The sequence below is a fragment of the Anomalospiza imberbis genome, chromosome 5 (assembly GCF_031753505.1).
Source record: "Anomalospiza imberbis isolate Cuckoo-Finch-1a 21T00152 chromosome 5, ASM3175350v1, whole genome shotgun sequence".
Classification (NCBI taxonomy): domain Eukaryota; kingdom Metazoa; phylum Chordata; class Aves; order Passeriformes; family Viduidae; genus Anomalospiza; species Anomalospiza imberbis.
The window spans coordinates 16,822,355-16,844,392 of record NC_089685.1 but is presented as its reverse complement, the minus strand read 5'-3'; the positions used below and the strand labels follow the sequence as shown (position 1 = coordinate 16,844,392).

At 36.3% G+C, this 22,038-nt stretch overlaps 1 protein-coding gene and 1 long non-coding RNA gene across 13 annotated transcripts in view; one reads left to right on the top strand and one right to left on the bottom strand.

Moving 5' to 3' along the window:
* The window catches only part of TAFA5 (TAFA chemokine like family member 5), a 472,577-nt gene that overhangs the window by 71,561 nt on the left and 378,978 nt on the right, over positions 1 to 22,038 (bottom strand). For 2 of the 12 annotated variants that reach the window (XR_010998987.1, XR_010998991.1), the window contains one exon: positions 335 to 427. The exons of 8 other annotated variants lie outside the window; for them this stretch is intronic. The gene's annotated coding sequence lies outside the window, so the exon portion shown is untranslated. Of the gene's footprint in view, positions 1 to 334; positions 428 to 1,291; positions 1,390 to 22,038 lie in introns of all 12 variants that reach the window. 2 more of the 12 variants (XR_010998989.1, XR_010998990.1) reach the window with 2 other exon arrangements.
* LOC137474954 (uncharacterized) lies at positions 10,679 to 15,502 on the top strand. Its single transcript, XR_010999579.1, has 3 exons — positions 10,679 to 10,759; positions 11,358 to 11,435; positions 14,967 to 15,502. It is a non-coding gene; the product is annotated as an uncharacterized lncRNA (long non-coding RNA).

Sequence of the window (22,038 nt, the reverse complement as noted above, 5' to 3'; positions counted from 1 at the left end):
TAGTCAGAACTGTTATTACTGATGGAAATACCATGCAAAACTCCATAAAATACTGAACAGTGAATGTAAAAGAGCAAAACAAATAAGAAAATCCAATTCAATTGGTGTAAACCATATATTGAATATTGCATTTTTAACCTAATCAGTACCAAGCAGTACATTAAAGAAAAATCTGCCTCCAAATCAATTTAGTGACAGCTTGAAACATATGGATCTCTATATATATGCATGTAGAAAGAAAGAAAGAGAGAGAGATAGAGGCAGATAGACAGATGAATACTTTCCTTACAAGGCATAAAGTGTATGTCATAGATTTCTGCTTTTGTCCTCTCACCTTTTCCAGGAAAAAACACCCCAGAAATCTTGCAAACAGCCTTTCCTTTTCGGACTAGTGATCAGATCTCCAAACCACATGGCCTCAGACAGGCTGAAGGCAAAAAACCTGGTTGATTATTGTGATATATTCCCCTTCTTAAATATACTTTCAGCAAGAGAAATAATGTTTTGGTTCTATTAATTGCCCTCTTTCCTCTTTAAACTCTTTCTTGACCTTCCTGTAATGCCCCCTATTTTTCTTCCCATTAGAAAAGAACACAACTTTTAAGGTAGTAATACTTTTTAGGTTGCAAGACACAAAGCAAATCATTTATGGTTTATTAGGTCTGAAAGTAAACTACTATGTGTTAAGAATTAACTTGACTTAGCTCCATCTTTCCTTTATAATGCCAGAATGGCCCACAGCTAAAAGCAACAGCGTAAACTGCTGATGGACTGTATGTTTGGTGTTTTCATAGTGTGCTTCTCTACCATATTGGTCCCAGGAAGAAGAGAGAGTTCAGGTACAATGACATACATTCAGAGATAACCATCTGCTTTGTCATTTTATGGGGATAAAAGCCTCCTTCCTTCCTTGCTATCCCTGTCTCCACCTTGAACACCCCTGCTGTATGAATATGGTATTAACACTTTAAAAGAAGATGAGAAGATGGGAGAAAATTATGCACTTTAAAAATGCTGAGGAAGGGCATAGAGCAGGCTTGAAGTAAAGTGATGACAGGAAGAGGAACAGATTAGAGAACAGGAAGCGAATTTACAACTTTGGACAATGACAGAAGAAAATGAAATTAACGTGGGGAAAACGCATATGTTAGCCAGGGAGGTATAAACATCACTTAATAATGAAGCCATGAAAAATAAGTAAGATAGGTAATAAGATTAACAGATAAAAAGGAGAGAGAAGATAGGAGAGAACATGATGAGTCCAGAGAAGAGGAAGAGAATGCACACCTACCCTCCCACCTCCTGTTTTTTCCCTTTCGTTCCTCATTACAGGTAAATTAATCACTCCCCAGAAAAACAGACAGATCAAATTAGAGAAAAGAGGGACTCCTAAAAAAAATAAAAAGGACTAGTTTACGATTTACAGTAATAGTTCAATCCATAGAATAGAATCATAGAATCTGTTAGGTTGAAAAATACTTTTAAGACCATCAAGTCCACCCCAGGACTGCCAAGTCCAACACTAAACCATGTCCATAAGGACCACCACAAATATTTTAAATACTTCCAGGGATGGTGATTCAATCACTTCCCTGTCTAGGCTTTTCCAAAGCTTGACAAGTGTTTTAGCCCCTCTTTTAGTGAAGAAATTTGGACTAATATTTAATACAAACCTCACCAGTGCAACTTGAGGGTGATATCACTCATTCTGTCACTTGGGAAAACAGACTGACCCCCTTATGGCTACAATCTCCTTTCAGAGCAATAAGGTATCTCTGGTCCTCCTTTTCCCCAGGCTAAACAACCTCAGCTCCCTCAGCCACTCCTTAAAAATCTTCTGCTCTAGACCTTTTCCCAGCTTTGTTGCCCTTCTTTGGATATACTCCAGTACTTCAATGTCCTTCTTGTAAGTGAGAGGCCCAAAACTGAAAAAAAGATTTGAGATGTGGCCTCAGGAGCGCCAAGTACGGGGGGAAATCACTACCCAGTCCTGCTGACCATACTATTGTGGATACAAACAAGGATTCCATTGGTTTTCTGGCTGCCTAGGCATAGCTGGCTCATGTTCAGCTACTACTGATCAGCATTCTCAGGTCCTTTTCTGCTGGGTTGTTTTACATCCACTCTTCCCCAACCCTGTAGCACTGCATGGGGCTGTTTTGATCCAAGTGCAGGACTCACCACTTCACCTTGTAGAACCACCTATACTTGTCCTCAACCCACCAATCCAGCCTATCCAGAGCCCTCTGCAGAGTCGTTCTACCCTCCAGCAGATAAACACTTCCATCCAACTTGGTGTCATTTGTGAACTGACTGAGCCCTTGTCCGGATCATTGATTAAGATATTAAGCAGAACTGGCCCCAGTACTGAGCCCTGGGGAACACCACTAGTGACTGCCTGCTAGCCAGATTTAATTCTATTCACCACAACTCTCTGGGCTCAGCCACCCAGTATTTTTTTTTATCCAGTGAAGGGTGCACCTATCAAAGCAGCCAATTTTTCCAGGAGAATGCTGTGGAAAACAGTGTAAAAGGTTTTACTGAAGTTCAGGTAGACAGCATTGGCAGCCTTTCCCTCATTCACTGAGTGGGTAGCCTTGGCATTAGATGAGGCTGGTCTAGCAGGTCAATGCCTTTCATAAACCCATGTTGGCTGGGCCTGATCCCCTGTGCATGTGCCACAGGATGACACTCAAGAAGATCTGCTCCACGACCTTCCCTGACACCAAAGTCAGACTGAAAGACCTGTAATCTACTCCATGGATGCCCATAGTGGCAGTTCTGCTGACCTCCCTTTTTACAACTCCAAGAATTGAAAACATGAATTGGAACACATGAGAAGTACCACTTCCCCAACAGGCAAGTTTAAAGTAAAATAGTGTTCTTGATGGCTGTTTGGCAGCAAATTTTAGAATATTAATTAGCTCATCAGATTGCAATAATAACTGTAATATTAAATAACTACTTACATAAAACTGCTTCAAAGCCTGGGAAATTGGTTTTTGCACTGTTTTAGTTCTTTTTTCACTTCACTTAGGAAATTTCTAGCAGTATCAGATTAAAGAAAGGCTTGATAACTGTCACATAGAGCAACATTTTTTCTGTTCATACACAGAACTCATGTTATTTCTAGGTACCAAAGCACATGTCTGTTTGTCACTGACTTCAGTAAAGTCATAATTTCTTCCCAGCTCTTCAGAAGGTTCTGCTTCCTTTGGAAGTAGTCAAATATCTGGGCTGTAAGTTTGAGTTTCTTCAAATTTGAGGTACTGAGAGGGCATCTAGTACCAGAGATTAAAATACTACTGTATATTTTCTGACTGTTTACATGGTGGAAGCCATACCCCTGCATGTTCCACAGGAATCTGCTCAAGAGGAAAACAAATTTTCCTGCTAATAATCCAAAACATAAGAAGCAATACAGTTCACATGAGCATATGCATCTTTTTGTTGATCTTGGGTGGTTTGAATATGTCCTAAGAGTGTTTGGCTTATTAGAGCAATTATAGCACATTCCACTTAATTTTTCTTACTCTGGAGGGAGTAGAATAAGGGTCAGTCTAAACCCAACTGTGCCCTAATGACAAATAAAATATTTTATTTCTTCATTTTTATGGTCAAAACAAAGGAAAAAAGTTATGCAAGTCACCTTGAGAAGATAAGAATATATGATGCTTTGCTGACTTACACAAGCTTTTCACCAAAAGAAACCCCCACAAAATCCTCTCTTTCAGTGTAGTATCTAGGATTTAACTGAGTGACAAAAATGTTTGAATTTCTCGTCGCAACCAGAAAGTTGAGCCAGGCTTACTGCGAGTGGCAAATATTTTCAGTTAGGATTGAGTTTCAAGTATGTCTTGACCTTTTACTTTATATGGAATCCACATAAATACCAACAATTCCATGTTAAGCCTGATAAAACTTTAGCAGTTTCACCTGTTTTTCACTCTGTGTTTTTAGAATAAAAAAGTTCACCAAAGTTGTGGTTTTTGCTACAGTAGCCAAGTGCCCTTACATGACTACCTATTGCAGTCACATTGGCACTCTGTGATGACAATTCTATCATGTTTCCAGAACTGATTTCTGGAAATTTTCTGGATACCTACAAAGTAATTGGTCGTATTAAAGAGGTTTCAGTGTTGCTTAAGAGATGAACTACCTGTCTAAATTGTGTGTCTTACACTTTCAACTACAGTCTTATACCTCTGTGAGTCTTAGGATTCTGTGCAGCATCCATGAGTGCAAACAGATTTTTTTTTTGTTTGGGTTCTTTTTACCCAAGAAAATTCACAGAAATGGATGCTGGTTGAACCAGACTCTGACTCACAAATCTACTCATAATAGAAACAGTTCCAAACCTTTTACCAACTGACTGCAAGTCAGATAAACAGCATGTATTTCCCCTCTGCTTCTGTGGCTCTCAGTTCTAGGTCCCTAAACAACTAAGCATATATGATGCAAAAAGAAAGATGTAAAAGCATTAAAATGCCCTAGGAAAACCTTACACTGCCTTGCAAGACACCTCCTGCTTTATGGGAATAAAAATGTAAATTTCTGGTGATGAGCCAAGGAGCAGCAATGATCTGTTTCATTCATGAGAACTCCCATAGTCCCTCCTGAAAATGTATTTTGTTTCCTTCCCTTCCTCTCCTTTTCTCCATGCTGTTCATATATGCAAACTGAATTGCTTAGTCTTCAGAAAAAAAAAAAAACCCACAAGTTAATCTAAAGTATCTAAAGCTATTAGAAATAAGAAAAAGAAACATGAAAGCTACCCTACTTAATGCTGTATTCTGTCTCACTATGCTAACCACAGGAAGAGCAATTTCAGAGTTCAAACCACAGTACCTAAGGAACTAGGAGTTATAAGATTGAACAAATTTAGAGTCTGTGCTTCTGGATGAATATTTATAAAAAGAAGTGTAATGTATTATGTAGTGTATATGCAGTAGTGTATATGCAGGTATATTTTGCCGCGCTGCATTCCAACAAAGTAGCAGATAGCTGAGTTACAGATAGCAGAATCCCATTATCAGCCACCTTCAAAAAGAACATGTCTTTTAACACCAATTGTATGTTTCTTTTCACTTCCACTATTCAAGCCTGACACAGAAAGAAGTGTTTATTCCCAATCTGAGACTCTTGGCATATTTTTTCCCAATAACTATTTTAAAATCAGTCTTTCTCAAAAAACCCCAAAAAGTCTTATTTCCCCTTAAATAACACTTCTAGTCCTATCTTCTCAACTTCCCCTGACCATTTGCCAGGACTATCATCATGATCATTAACTTCCTTTTCTGTTAAAACCCTTTTTGTCTCATATTACCTTTTTTTAACTTACAAGATCTTGGAATACACTGGATCAGATCATACACTCCGTTCTTCTTCTGAATTGCCTATTATTTCATAAGAAATAGCAGTGAAGGAAGTGGGACTGTTGTTATAATTAGATAATCCTTACAATGACTGAAAATGTTGGAATCACATGTTGTAAACCAGCTGAAATACATTTGAACCTGGGTCGTGCAGGTAACCTTTGTTTAAAAGCTCAGCCTGAAGCATGTATAATTACACAAGTTTGGTTTGTGGCATCTGAGCATATGCTAAGGAAAAGCAATGAAGGTGGCAGTATCACAGACTCATTTAGGTTGGAAAAGATGCCTCTAAGGTCATTGGTTCCAATCTTTCATCGTCAGCTTGTCAGCTAGGATATGGCACTAAGTATCACGTGCAGTTTTTTTCTCCATGCATGGTGACTTCACCACCTCCCTGCACAACCTGCACCAATGTTTGACAACCCTACTGTGAACAAATTCCTCTTGATGCCAAACCTGAGCTTCACCTGCTACAGCTTGAAGCTGTGTCCTCTCCTGTCACTAGTTGCTTGAGAGGGTGATCCTTGCCTTTTACAGCCTCACTTCAGGTACTTGTAGAGAGCAATAAGGTCTCTACAAGTAGAGATCCCTGAGCCTCTTTTTCTCCAGGCTATACACCCCCAGTTCCCTCAGCTGCTCCTCACAAGGAGCACCTTGTGCTCCAGCCCCTTCACCTGCTCCATGTCTTTCTCTGGACACATTCCAGCATCTTAATATCTTTCTTGCAGTGAGTGGCCCAGAACTGAACATAAGATTCAAGGTGTAGCTCACCCGTGCTGACTAGAGGAGGAAAATTACTGCCCTGCTCCTGCTGGCCATACTATTACTGATCCAGGCCAGGATGACATTGGCCTTCTTGGCCACTTGAGCTCACTGCTGGCTCATGTTCAGCCAGCTGTGGACTCGCACCTGAGGTCAACATTGGTCCAGAAGAGAAAGACAGCAGCAAGAATATCTGTCCTCAGAAGATTCAAAGCCCTTGGATACAAAGGTGATCATGGGAGATTTTTGCTCAAAGTAGCATTTAAAACTGTTGTGGGTAGCAAAAGAGCAAGGCAGGCCTCATTTCGCCCCCAGTGAAAGTCTAAAATCAGCTCCTTCAAGCAACATGGGTGGAAAGAGGGAAGGATGAAGAGGATCACACATCTTATAAGGAACAACAATGCAAATAAGTGTGTTTTCATCTCTCACGTGCTGGCTAAAATACTAAATATCCTTAAATTAACTCCAGATAAAGACCTTGAGCAATTAACTCAATTTTATCTGATTTATTTCTGCTCTTTTAAATTGGTTAGAGGCATGCAAATATATGAAGGTTAACAGCAGATAGAGCTAAGAAAGATTTGTAACTGGTGTGGAATTGTAAACTTGAAAAGTTACTACTTCTCTGTCACCCTTTTTTTCTTCAAATAAAAAACAACAGCAATATTAGCATGATTGAAAGTGTCTAAGAATAGCCATGAGCTTTCCTCAGGATACTGAAAAGATATCTGGAGTTATTTTTCTATTTATATATTTATTTAAATCTATATTATATATAATATGCATAAATTTATATTATATTATATTATATTATATTATATTATATTATATTATATTATATTATTATTAACCATTTCTGACACTTTTCTCTAAGGTAGGAGACAGGTTCAGATTCAATTACCAATGTATCAAAGAATTTATTTTTTATTTAAATGTAATACCTTAATTTTTTACTGAATTCTGAATGTTCATACATATATATCTATATTCAAAGCCTATATGCAAAGACTAACAAATCTTAAAGTTTTAGGCTTAATTAAATTAAATCTTTTTGTGAAAAAAAGTGATTTAAATATTACTGTGTGCTAATAAATCAATGCAATGCAATTTTCTTCCAAAAAATAATGCTTTTATTGAAATAATAGAAGAGTATTTTATTAAGAGGGTGATGTGACTTTTAATTATAAAGTTTAAAAAAATAATCTTGCCTATAGCTAAATTTATTAGTCTACCTCACAGAAAAATTTACTAGTCTACATCATGGAAAAAAAAAGGAAAAAAAATAGTCCATACATAAATATAAGATTTACTTTTTCTTTTCTAATTAAAAGGAGAAGATTGTTCAAGGACATCTGGGAGCACTATCTGATTGATTGTGTTGGTTAAGCCAACAGGAGTTTGGGATGAAGCAAGGTTAGTCTCATATTCAGTAAAAACTGGAACAGTGTTTTACTAAGACTGTGAAAAAAGTTGAATAATACATCAAAAGTGCAACATGCTTTTAGAGGGAATATTTAGGATATCCTACCCATGAAAAGAGCTAATTGTGACTTTAAAAGCATGAGCTTTAAACTGGAAGTTCAACTGGTAGTGAAGGAGCTGCATAGTCAATGTTCACCAGTGAGATACTTTGCTTTATGTACTCCATTTGACAAGTGATTGTTTAAGAAAGCAGTCATGTTTCCCATCAATCCAGAAAGCAATGCAGCACTGTAAATTACTTCTGACAAGCAATCTTTATAAATATTTTGTGTATCAGAAATAAATGTTTGTCTTTGGAATTACTCTGCTTAGCCTTTGTCTAGAACTTGAGTAGAGAGTCGTAAGTGGACAATTATAGGGAATCAGAGTGGAGCAAGAATATATGCATATGAGATAAGAAGAACGCAGGAGGGTTTTTTTTCTCTCAGAGACATGTTTGAAAACAAAAAACAGGAACATACACAACATTTTTCTGTAGAAATAACACACAGACATTCACTGAAAGCAGAACAGCAAGTGTGGTCTTCAACACAGCTCACATGTAGGTAGATATGTAAACAGAAGAAAGTCTATTACTGCTCTTAGTCCTTACGTCCTCTGCAAAGGGAAAATCCTCTGAAGGTAAAATTTTCTAACACGGAATTGTTAGACAGTCCTCTAATATGTACATGGAAAACAAAATAAGCATATAATAGCATAAAATAGTTCAGTTTCTTAAACCTTGATCCTATTCACTTTCTGTGAAAACCCAAAAAGTCCTGGACTAACAGATTGTTACATCCTTGTTAACAGGTTTATGAGATTTAGTTCCTGGCCCTAAAGACGATTTTCAAAATGAGAAAAAACTTTCCCTAAAACAGTTCACCACAGAAACAGTGAGGTTCTTCAGGAATGTGAAATGGATATTCTTCAAAAAGTCAGCTATCATTTTGTATCAAATTAAAGCCAAGGTTTTCTAGAGATCCTTCAAACCATCATTCAGCCATAGACATTCTGGAAGCACAGTGGGAAATATAGTGACTTAACACAGTGTTTTCTTCATAATTTGAGGAGGGAGAGAATTTTTCTTGACAGGGTAAGGGGGAAATTGACAGGTGTAGGGGTTTGTGCATACAGCAACTTCTGCTGATCTCTTAAATGCAAGTGTATCCATACACCTTATAAACATTCAAGTCCCAGTTTTCTTCACTCCAGGAAATGTTTATGTTTGTTTTGTGATATATACTCATAATCCCCAGTAAAATATCCTTTTGCACACCTATGCTTATCCTCCAGTTTTAAGCTGTGCATGACTATGGCAAAGAAGTGGGAAGAAGGATGCGAGAGGGAATTTAAGGATCATTATCCTAAACTGGCCAATTAAGACTATTTGATTCCCCTAGAATAACACCTTTAGGCATAGCAGACATCTAAATGCATTATACTGTGTAGCATTCTGATTAACAGTGCAGATATATTTAAACTTATCACAGGTTATGGATGTAGTGTCTCAGAAACAACCAGTGTTTCAATGACTACTGAGGCAGAGCACTCTGTACACTGTGCAGCATATTGGATCGAAATTCTTTGGCAAGATCACCATTACTCTCTCTACCCTGTTTCTGTGCTGTTTTGGCAAGCAGTTCTGTGGTGATCAGATTTCTGCAGTACTCTGAAAACAAACAACAAAAGAGGAAAAATAAACTGTGGCAAACTTCAAGGAATTTTCTGTAATTTGCAATAAATTTATACAGAAAAAACACAGAACTATATAAAAGCAGCTTCAATAGAATTTTGGGGAGTAGGAAAGGAAGTAAACCTTACCTTATCTCAAAGACATCAGTCTCACGTGCCTCTCCCAGAAGTGGGATGAATCCCCTACCTTGTAAAACCTTTCTCAACTAGACTTTAGAGATACCTAAGCAGTGTCTCTTCCATAACAGCCCTTAAACTCCCCATCATTACAGTCTCCTTGGATCAAATTCAGAGCTTATGATATCTGAAAATGGGTATTATATATGATGATTATGATCTCAGTCAGGATCAACAAACGTAAGCGTAGATGTTTAGTGTCTCTTAGACATGCTTGGGTATCTCTCCTTTTCTACAGAGGCTACTTAAAAAGCCCTTGTTGCACACCTGAATATATCTTAGACTTCTGGAACCTATAGGCTGCCCTGGACATATGAGTAGAGGGAACTGAATTCGGCCCTTATTCTCTTTTCACAAGCTGAAAAGTTCCAAGCACCTTCTGCTTGTGGCTCAGTGGGCCTCCTTGAGTCATGAGTGACCCACTGCACATGCATCAATGCCCAAACCATGTCCTTGTGACTGAGCATTTTGTCTGGGTTGAATGATGCAGATGACAAGGAAGAAGAAGATACCAACCATGATCAGTCGCTGTGTTAAAGAAGCAAATGATTGTGGTTCAGTTAGTCAGCATTATGAGACAGACCATGAAACATTTCTGTGGGTGCACCCTTAAGAAAGAAATGTCATTACACCAATCCCACAGGATCAGGAGGATGAGATCACAGATAAGTGTCTTATTGCACTAAGCACAAGTATTATGAGAGCTGTCAGTTTCTTTCTTAAAAACATTTATCTGACCTTTGTTATCTTCCAAGCTTGTTTTCACATTTATAAGAATGACACATAGTAACATCAGACCCTAAGACTATTTCAAAAGTGACTGAGCTATCTGAGAGATACTTCTGGGTTAAATCCGAGTAAAATGCTTGTTCTAATTAGAGGTGTGGAACAGAACTTGTTGGTTCATAAAACAGTTATTCAGATGAAATGCAATGAACCTGAAAGGAAAATAAGCTTCATGTGAAGACAGGGCTCAGGCTCTAGTTTTGACAGTGTCATTAGTGAATCCATTTTAATGGCTCACACTGTTCCTGTACTGGTCATCAGAGTACCATTTTTGTGTTCATAATCTAATGCAACAAATCAACTTCAGGAACCACTGACATGAAACTTATTTTTAATAAAATATTTTATGCTTTAGGACTTGAGGCCTTTCATATGGTAAAATTTTTGCTGCTGAGAATTCACAGATTTCTTTTTCTTATCATAGATTTTCCCAGATTTGAAAAAATATGGAAGAGATCTGAAAGAGTTCAGCTGCTGCCAGTATCAAGCCCTTGGTTCCTCTGGTATGTCTGGGTTTGTGAGGAGGAGGTTCTCAAGACAGAAGGAAGAGATATCACCATGTTTTAGCAGTTACCAGAAAGTACATCAAAGTTAAGGGGATAGGTCCTAAAATATTAACTATAGTCCAGATGGCCTACGTGGGTGAAACTTGAGAATGTTTAATGAGAAATCACACAAAACTCAGATGCTATAGAAACAAGAGACAAAACAGAAAAAAAGGAAAATGTATTACTGACTCTGCCAGACATGCTAGGCAACATTTCATAAATATCAGATGGAAGAAGTCATGATCAATCTTTCCATTGAGGTCAGGAATAACATGCCATATAGAATAGGACTGGTGCACAAATGGCATTGTATGTTTTGAGTTTCTGCTGTTAGAAGGATACTTGTATATTGTCCTCATAATAGGACTTGGCTTGGGCTAAGAGTTTCTTGGATGTCAGTGTATCAGGGTTAATAGGCAAGGAATAGTTTGTGTTTCTCTAACACTGGTCATTTTTACCTAATTAATCAGAAATGGAAAAGAAAAGCACTTTTTTTCCCAAGTAGGAGCAGAAATCTGGTCTGTGTAGGAGACAATGTGGGTGTGTTCTACAGATTCTGCAAGATTCACAGGGATCACTGTGGGAATGACAACATAGACAGGAAATTACTACTGAAAGACAACCATGCAAGGTAAAAGTATGCTTGTCCCAGCAGTCAAATCTCTTTGGAAAGCTTAGCTGCAATTCTTTTCTATATGCAATTAAAAAGTCTGATCACAAAATGTTTTATCACTTCTAGATTAAATAGGTACAAATACTATTTTGAATAATTTTGTTTAAGAAAAAAAAATACATTCCAAAAAGTTAAACTTCTATTTAAAAGTTATATAATTCATTTTGCATTTTGCATTCCAGAAGTAGTAATATGCAATAAGATATGAGCTGTGTTGAAAAGTAGAAAAAACTTCCAATAGAAAAATAAATACCTGGGCTGCAAATATTATCCTATTTGACCTCTGGGCATTTAAAAGCCTAACTTACAATTTTGTTGGTCAATGAGACTTCTTGGAAAACAGACATTTGAAAGGGCAATACAGTTTTTTTCATACATATTGTAACTAGCTTTTTCAGGTGCCTTCATGTCAAATCCTATAAAAATGTATAGCCTGACAGTATTTGAGGAAAAAAAGCAATTGTCTTGATCATGTAAATGAAATTAAACCTTATCTTTTGGAAGGCCCTATCTTTCTACTGATGATGGGGAAGAATAACAACAACTCTTTTCTGAAGTCATGTAGGTGGTAAATGCTTTATAAGGAAAAAAATGAATCTGGATGTCACAAATTATTTATTTGATATTTAAAAAATCATGTTCCCTGGTTGGTTTTTTTTTTTTTTTTGGTTTTTTTTTTTTTTTTTTTGGTTTTATTAAAAACAAACCACACATAAAAACCCAACTGCATGCTATGCAACTTCTAAAGATAAGATGACATTTTCATCTTCCCAGCAAAAAATATTTCAAGCTAAGATATTAACAAGAAAACAGCTGCCTTTCTAATTAGTACATTTGATGCTTAGCTTCTTTTCATTACAGTGCAGACAGGGAACACTTTGATCTAAATGTTTTAATGAGTTTTAAGTAGCATCAGGCCCCAATAATTTAAAAATTATTTTTTATATATATATATATATATGTATATGCACATATATTTGTATATACATATAAATGCATATATATATATATATGTACATATATTCACACACATATATATATGCACACATATATACATATTATAATTTTTAATGTACACCTAAAAATTGATCGGATCAATGCATTTCCTTATAACATGTCAGCAGGAATTGAGCACATTATATGTGCTCTGGATAGGCCATATAACAATGCCTGAACTGTAATGCTAATGAGAAACATTGTGACAGAACTGAAGCTTCTTTTGGGATCTGAAAGTAAAAATATTAAAAAAACAAGTGAATAAACTTAAATATCAAAGTGAAAATTCTAAGTTGTAACAAATATGATTAGTTGTTTATCTGACTGTTTGTTGATTTAACATTTAGGACAGAAAACTGAAATTATTCCTGAATTTCCTCCTTTTCCTTTCAAAAACTCCATACCAGCACACCATCTGACTAAAAGGTAAGGGTCAGGAGGGTTTACTTTTTTACAATATATGCACTATTAAGTCTTTAAATTTACTCCAATAAAGTATGCTTAATTAACCAATGGTACTTATTCTTCATATAGACTTTAAAATGCAGAACAGCTATATCAATGTGTAATAGAAGACATTTTCACCATAATTTTCTATTTAAAGGTGCACTTATGTTGATATTTGATTACACTAGTGTTCTTCTATAAATAGTAGAGTATCTGCATATTCCCCCAACAAGCTCTGCTCCTGGGAATTTTCGTTCAAAATCTGGCACGATTGTAAGTCAGGACTCTGACACCTGGAACATTTTGGGCTACCTCCAAATGGGAAAAACAAAACAATATCTGCCAGAGGGTGTCTTTCTCAAAGATGGACCAACTAACCTTGGCCAAAAACATATAAACTGAAATTGAACACCTTGCTATCAAAATTAACAGAGTGACTTGAAAAGAATGCTGTCACTCCTAGCAATGACACTGCTTTGCTCACTTTTTACATTTACTGTTGCCTGATAGGCCAAAACTACACAAAGTGTGTTTGGACAAAATTGACAAGAATTATAAGTAGACATAATTCAGAAGCTACAGATTTAGACCTTTATTAATGGCAATGAAGAGAGAAATACATTTTCATTTAAAGCCTCATACATGGTTTGATCAGAAAGAAGTGCCACGATTCATCAAAAGCTGTCAATTGCCATTTGCTGTGCTAATTCGAGACATTCATGTACTTAAATATACTTTTTTTTTGTTTTGCAGAAATCCTGCTGAGTCTCCTGAGACCATTATAACTGGCTTATTCCCCAGACATATCTGTAAAGGGTAATTGGCTCATAGAAAATATAACATATAATATCCTAAAGTGAAAAGAGTGGTAGAGCACTTCTGTCTGTCAAGTTTGTGTGTTAAGGGAAAGAAGTGTTCCAATCTCAAGATACAAAAGGTAAACTGAACTCTTGGCTAAGTCCTTAAAGCTTAAAAAAAGACAAGTAAAAAAAAAAAGCTCCTTGGTCCTTTTGCCAAATAAATAGAATAATTTATTGTCAATTTAATCCCTACTTTTTATTATCTATAATATAATTTATGACTGGTGAACTGTATGAACAAAGACTGTGGTTCTCACAATTCAGTTCCTAGTGCAAATAAGGCACAGAGTCTGATGTAATATCTAAAGCACTGGTTAACTGCCATACTTTACCTTAAATATAGCTCACGACTACCACCCGGAAACTGAGAAGAATGTTATTCACTGAGATTCTGAAGACAGGATAAGGTGTACATATCTGTAACACTTTCAGTCACAGAAAGAGATAAGGGGACTAAGGATATAATTAGTATATCAGTATCAGAAAGCAGTATGGCTGTTAGCACAGCAGAGTTATTAAATTTTATAACATCAGAGAAGCACTTAGCTGAATTATATGAATCTGCAGGTTCTGGTTACTGTCTTAAAGCACAATGTCTACCTGTTCACAGATTCAGGTCTATTTTTAATCAGATGATGAGTAAAGAACTACTCAAACAGTTTTTTGGGTTTTTTCCTTCTACATTTTTTTCCCCTAAGGAACCATTCAAAACACTGTCTTCTTTGCTAGATTGCAGTTCCAAATTCTCCCCCGCTCCTTCCAATGTTCCTGGCTGCACTGTGGTACATCTATACAAGAAAGATTCAGCATTCATTTCCCCCCTTTTCTCCTTATCTCTAGACTAGAGATGAAGTAGATTTCAATTCCTACACTGAAAAGAGAACAGAACACAAGTTTCTTGCCTCATCAGTAATTATTTTCCATTAGGTCTAACCACTAAGTCTATGGGTTCAATTCATTAACCCCAGCATGCCATGTTTAGATGCCTCAGTGTATTGAGTGCTGATGGACCTGGTCAGGCTCCAGTGATCATCGATACCTGCCTATATTTCTTCACCAAGTACTGTATCTCCTAGTAGGGACGCAGGTAGGCAGCTGTGGGAACTACCTCACATAGGAATAAATTGCAGCAGATGAGCCACTTCCTTGAAAAAAAATTGATTTTGTACAATCTTCTGCCTTACAGGTAATATGTGACAAAAGTCTGCACAGGGAGAAGTAGAGCAGAATACCTGAGTTCTGATAAATTGACTCAGCAGAAGTTTGGACAGCCCCAAACCTCAGAGGTTCCTAGAACTATTAGTCCCCAGGCAGCTAACTTGCAAAACAATGCTCAAACTCTATGAAACCTCTGACAGATTGGGTCCTGGTTTTCACTTTGAGTCCTCCATGGTATTGTTACAAAACCATGGCTGGTGCATTCTTCTCCTATTCTAGTTTTTGAGAAAAAGACTTTTGGATCCAGTGCTTTGTGCAGAAGCGCTGAGTACCAATATGCACAGCATCAGTTCAGAATTAAGCGAGGGAACATGCACTTAGAGGATATCAAACATGTTTAACCTCAAGGCAACACTAAATTTCTCCATTTTGCCAAAGTAGCCAGACCTTGGGGTGCATGCAGAAGTGAAATTATATGCCTCTGAGAAACTTTACTGGGAAAGAATATGATGTTAATAAAATTACAGGGACAAAGATACTAGGCAGAACATTTATCAAACACCATCTTGGATTTAAGACTCATCAATAAAACAGGAACAGCACGAACGCAAATATGTTGCACTAGAGTATTGAAGTAGAACATGGTTCCATTCAAGAAAGCCTATTTACCTGTATGCTGTCTCTGATAATCTGTTTCCATTTATATTTGTGCTTTAATCAGCACACCAAATGTGTTGGCAACCATTTTTGAGCTCACTTTTTGACCTCACTGTTAGAAAACCCTCATGGGCAACCATGGGCAATATTCCTCAGGAATTTTCAAAAAGAAGTCAGAGTGGATAAAGCTGAGTGTGTTCTAGCCCCCATGGTTTTTAAGTTGCTTATGAAATTGATCTTGGACATTTTGAATGCTTTGGCATAATAGAACTTTTATTCAGTAAATATCACTCTGGTGCCTTCCAGTGGAAATATGATAAATACCGCATCACAAGACTCAAGATGAATGAACGTCTACTCCAGGGACAAGGAATGCTGACAGCCTTTTCACATGAGGGAGCAGATATCCTACTGTACATCTCTTCATCCTCACCATTCACCAGTCTCACTCTCCATGTTGTCTTTGAAGGATGTCTCCACCAATGATGTTTCTCAGACAGAATTAATTCTGAAAGAGACCTAGTTTTCTTTTCTTAACAGAGTTAAGTTGCTTTGGAATTGCTGTAGGACAGAGAGCAGAAATCAGTAATTCCCCTTTGCAGACGTCTTTTGTAACAAAGTTGCACTGTAGGCATGCTGGACTAACTGGACTGCCTAAGGTCAAACCTTCCCTTAGAGCTCAGCCAGATGCTCTCAACAAACTCTATAAGATGTTCTGGAAACACTGAAATGTGACAAGAAAAATGATAGAAACTTTCATAAATGTATCAAACTGTATGAGAACTGCACTAATGCATACTCTGTAATATTGCTAGTATGACCTTGATGTTTTTTAGGCCTAAAAAATATATATATTTTTAGTACTTTTTGGGCATTACCTGTACTCATGAAAAATGAATACTTGAAAATACAAAGGAAAGGGACAATAAAAAGAAGTGCTGGCAATTTCTTGTTCTGTCTTTTCAAACAAATATATTTTAAAATTCCCTAACATCTGCTTCTTTCCACTGGACTGCATGTAGCATCTAAGATCTTATTTTGCATTACAACATCAACCAGCAATGGGTGGTACTGCACAAAAGGAAGTGAGTATTGTTCTGTCTCATACAGCTGCCTGAAGTAAAGTACTGCCTGTCTGTGGTCCACCCCAGAGACACAAGAAGGATTTTACATGTGGCACAGCTCTTCTTATAGCACCTTCCAGCTTCACACAGCTTTCCCCTCTCACTGAGGCCTGTCTCATATTACGACACAGTCAATCCCCAATTTATTTCTAACGCTAATTTAGGACCAGTACTGCCCATCAGTTTAATGCTCATGAAGTGTATCAAATATCCTCACTCAACAGGACAGATAGGAGATGACTGAGAAACAACTTATAACCCTGAAAAATACCTTCACTCCAGCCACTGCATTTGCCCATAGTTGGTTACAGGGAAGCAAATGGAAATCATATAACTCCTTATGAAAAATTAAAGTCATAAAAGGTGCATGACTGCCTGACCACTAAGACAAGCTTAAAAAAATCTTAAAAAGGAGAAAAGCCCAAATTTAAAACCTTCTCTCATGCTTTAAAAACGTATTATCTTAGTTTCAGAGGCACACTAATCCATTTATTTTCCTCTTGGAAAAAATAAAGGTAAAATTTAAGGCATTTTTTGTGGGTGAGTAGCTATCAAGGGCAGCAGATGCACCAGAAATTTCTTAGTGGTTTTGAATATGGTGGGGGATCAGTCTCTTCTCCCAAATAACAACTGACAGGATGAGAGGAAATGGCTTTAATTGGAAGAGGTTTATATAAGATGTTGGGGAAAATTTCTTCACCTGATGAGTTTTCAGGCATTGCAGGAGGCTGCCCAAGGAAATTGTTCAGTCACCAGTCCTGGAGGCATATAAACGATGTGTAGATGTAGCACTTAAAGCCATGGTTTAGTGGTGGACTTGGCTGTTCTGGCTTATGGTTGGACTCAAATAACTTTTTCAGCTTAAATTATTCTATGTTTCTATGATCCCTGATGGTCACCAGAATAACTTGGGCCAAACTTCCTTACTCCTAATAAAAAATCAGCCAACCTTCAGTTGTAGACAAAAGTAAATGAGATGCCAAAATGGCATCCAGGGAAGATATGGTCGTCCATTGATTCTTGTACCAGTGAGGAGCTGTGTGTTGAGCTTTCTACTCATATCTGAAGTTTTGTTGATCCTGACTTTGGCTGTAAATGAGGAAAGGTTCTGTACAAATGTGTTGTCATGTGCTATACACGATAGGATCAAGATCTACAAAACCTTCTACTTATTACAATATTGACATCAGTAATATTCATGACAGTGACCTAAGGATATGTCAATATTAAGAAGTCTTTTTTTTTTGGTATCCACAAACAGTGACTACAGTGCCTATTGCCACTAGTGTTGATTAAAAATTCACGAAAAATATATTACAAACATTCCCTTTTAAAATCAATCTTATTGAGAAAATGCATTTGTTCTATAAAATATGCCCTCTAAATGTTCTTATTATATAGTGTCTTTCTCAGACTTTCATGTTTGGATTTAATTTTGGTTTCTATCTTAGACAAGGATCATCCTCACTCATTCTTGGGTAATTTTTTCTGGCAGAATTAAAAAACTTATTGTGACTTATATTTCTGAAGAAAGTAGATAACTCTGTCATTCTTAGTGATGGCATCACCATGACATTTTCAGGCACTTTGTACAACACTTGTGAAGATTATAATGTATCTCCGTTCCATTGTGTACTCATGGCCTAAACAGAAAACTTCAGTTTCCATTCAAAAGGCAGAATTTTTGAACTTTCTAAAGCATTGGAACTATATACACACATAATATTCAAGTTTAAATGCAAAGATAATTATTTTTAATAACTTTTTGGTGTTCCTGATATGTCAAGAAAACACTAAAAAATCTAACAAAAAAAAAATCCAAACAATATTAGCATATAATAAATTCTTTTCTGTACATCAGTTGGTTTAATCTCTCTTCATTGCTTCTCTCATGCTTTGTCACACAAGTGGAACATTGAGATAAATCAACCATTTATTTGCTTTATAGCATAAATCTCACAGCAGTAAAACAGAATTGATCACATAAGGAAGTTTAAGATGGTTTTCAGTGAATCCTTGAGACACTGTAAATTAATCATGCAAGCTGATATTATATTTCCCAAGGGAAATATATTTTAATAGATGTTTTCCAAACATTTTCCTCCATTAATATATTTATAAATATTGTTACTACTCTTGTTTTTTTCTAAGATGATTAAACCATTATTTTTCCCTAGCCTTGTGTGTTGAAAAACAAGTCATGAAAATCTCCTTATTACTTATAAAAATATGCAACAAAATAACTGGGAAATTTTAAATGAAGGTACGTATATATCTTCAGCAGCAAATATGAATTCCTAGCCTTTATTTAGACCAAAATAGATGACACTGCAAAAGGATCCATAAAAATGGAAAGCTGCACTATATGTAGCATGTAATATAAAGAAATGAAAGAAAACTGAACTAGTCAATTCATCCTTTGCATTACTTGATATTGTCCATAATATAGCATTTTAAATAATTAAAAAATTATTTCATTATTTTCAAAACTGCTTGATTTATAATGCCAGAAAATATGGTTTAAATTCCCATTTGTGAAGTACAGATTAATGATTTTATGTGCAATAATATAATTTAAAACAGGACTGCTACTAGCTCACAAATAGCTACTGTGTGAATGTTGTCAGTACATGATCATCTTCATTGCCATGTCTTCCTTCTTCAGGGACCTGAACTGGGAAACTGCAGACTCTGCTTGCTCTTGAGATCCTGTACTAAAACCTTCCAATGTCTCCTGATTTGTGCAAGTCATAATAATTTTGTTCTACGATAGTTACTATTCTGAGAAGACTGAAACAAAACATGAACACTTTTATGTCCCCACAATGGAAATTGACATCATCAAAAGGAGGGAACTGGGTTAAACTATGACTGGAAATGAAAATAGTTTCCCTACCCCTAGTCTCAAATAAATTGTTAAATCTGACTAGTTTATTATGGAAATACAGGATTAAAACATCTGAAACCAGTGATAGACAAGGTAACATTAATTCCTTTAATAGTCCAAACATATGTGATAGTTTTAGTTTGCTCAAAGACTAATAGCTCTATAGTAAGAACTGGCATATCTGCTTAGCTCTTAACCATCAGCCCTTAAAAGGGAGTCTGGTGATAATGGTTGTTATTATTATTATTAATATTAATAATAATAATATCACCAATATTATTATTTTCCTAACAAACAGATGGCTGGTAAATCCAGGTTGAAGCACAATATTGTCACATAGTCAAAGTCATCATAAGGCTGATTCATCAGAAAGTGGTTTATGTGAATGGAAATCATGCGTGATTTTTGGCATGGAACAAGGCCAGCAAACTTTGTACCTGATTTCAGAGTACAAAGTAAGGGCTACTTGTGACCAGTGATATGGATAGGGTGAAAGACATTTTTGAGACAAACTAGTAACACCGTGGAAAATAACATTGTACTTTGCTGCACAGGGTTGAAGTTGCCAGTAGGATTTCTACAGGATCCTGTAACAAAGACATTATCTTTATGCTTCCATAATGTGGTTTTGTTTTCAGTGTTATTGAAAGGAAATCCAAACAGATTAAGAGTATGGTAAATGTTTGTTGCAGTATTTTGCCTTGTTACCATAATTTGAATTGAGTGATCCCTCACCATCTTCAGACAAAAGAGGGCACATGTAAAATAAAACAAAAGGATGAAACAGGGCAATTGATTGCAATAGTAAAGCCAGTGTTAATCTGCTAACTCTTTCACTTTGATTAGTAAGCTTTCCAGATATAAAAATAAAGGTGTGGTTTCATTATACTCTATGCCATAGTTCACTCTTAGTCTATTCAATTCTTCTTCAGCTTTCTTGCACCATACACAGTTGCTTAGCCACTTGTTTCAAATCTAATTATGGTGCAATCAAAGAAGGAAGTGGAACAGTTCAATGATCTGATAGAAAATTAACTCATTAAAAAAAAAAAAGAAAAAAAGACTTTATGTCAGAGCAGCGAGCTCAACTGATTTATGCACACAATTGCTAGTTGCAAGAAATGGACATGAATTTCCAGCCAGGCCTGGAAGAGCCTACTTTTCAGGGGCAATGTATAGCTATACTGAAGCAGGTACAATGTCACAGTAAGTCCTGAGAAAGATAAAAACAAGGTTAATGACTAGATGTAATATGATAGGAAAACATAGTGATTAGAAGTTGTTTGTCTTGATGCTTTGACATATACAAAATATAATGATTGCTTTCTATAGAGGCTTTAAATACATAGGACTCAAAGTAGACCATTTTATCAGGTCTGTAGGTCTGCCATATTTGAATTGGGCTAACAGCCATAACTTTAAACAGAAGGCTTGCTATATTAGAAGTATTTATCATGTGATTTCAAACAATGCCTTTTCCATGACAACTGTGGTTCTCATCTTCCCAGGGATCAGCCAGCTATATGCAGACTACTATATGTTTCATAGTATAATCATTGCTTAACTAATATTAACTGAACTCTATTAAGCTAAGTGGTCTTTTTGCTTTTACTTATCTCCTTTCTTCTTTTCTTTATCTGACAAATTGCTTCCCACAGATTTGAAATTGAAAATTTTGAAGACAAGTAATATGTCATATGTGTAAAAGAGCTGAAATAACCCTTGCTGATTGTTTTAGATTATTTCTATATTAATCTGTGTTGATTTTTTTTTTTATTAATAGGAAAAACAACTGCTGATACCAAGGTTCGAGAAGGTAATTTTAACAAGGATTCACAAGTCATCCACTATCTATGCAACATGTTCCAAATAAAGTTTAATGATGAAGAGAGGTGTTGGCCTTCAGCCCTTTTTATTTAATGAGCTAACAATGCTTCACATTCCTGGGCAGCACTGAGAACATTTTGGTTTACAGTAGATGAAACTGGATAAAATGTTTACAGCTTAAGCTGGAAAATTTTTCTTCAGAGGCAGACTAAGCATATCCAGCTCCTGGCTGGATATGAGAACTTTGAATCTATTTTCCTATCAGAGGTCAAGCTTGTCAGCTATTTTTGCAATGGCTCAACCTGTACTGCACTTTCGTCAGCACCTGGAAAGAAAGGATTAGTGAATAACCTTTTTCCACTATGGAGATCAAGAGTTAAAACACTCTCACAGTTGCCTCTGAAGTTCCCTCAGATTATGATCAATGAGTTCATTCTATTTTCCTGATGCTTCTTCAGTTCCCTCACTATAGATTGAGCTAAGAGAAGCCCATAGTTTCTTTACCATAAAGAAAACTGATTTTCAAGTAGTTTGATGGCTACTACAGTTTTGCTGAACAGCACACCCCACTTCAGAGTATTTGTTCAGTCAACATGACCAACATA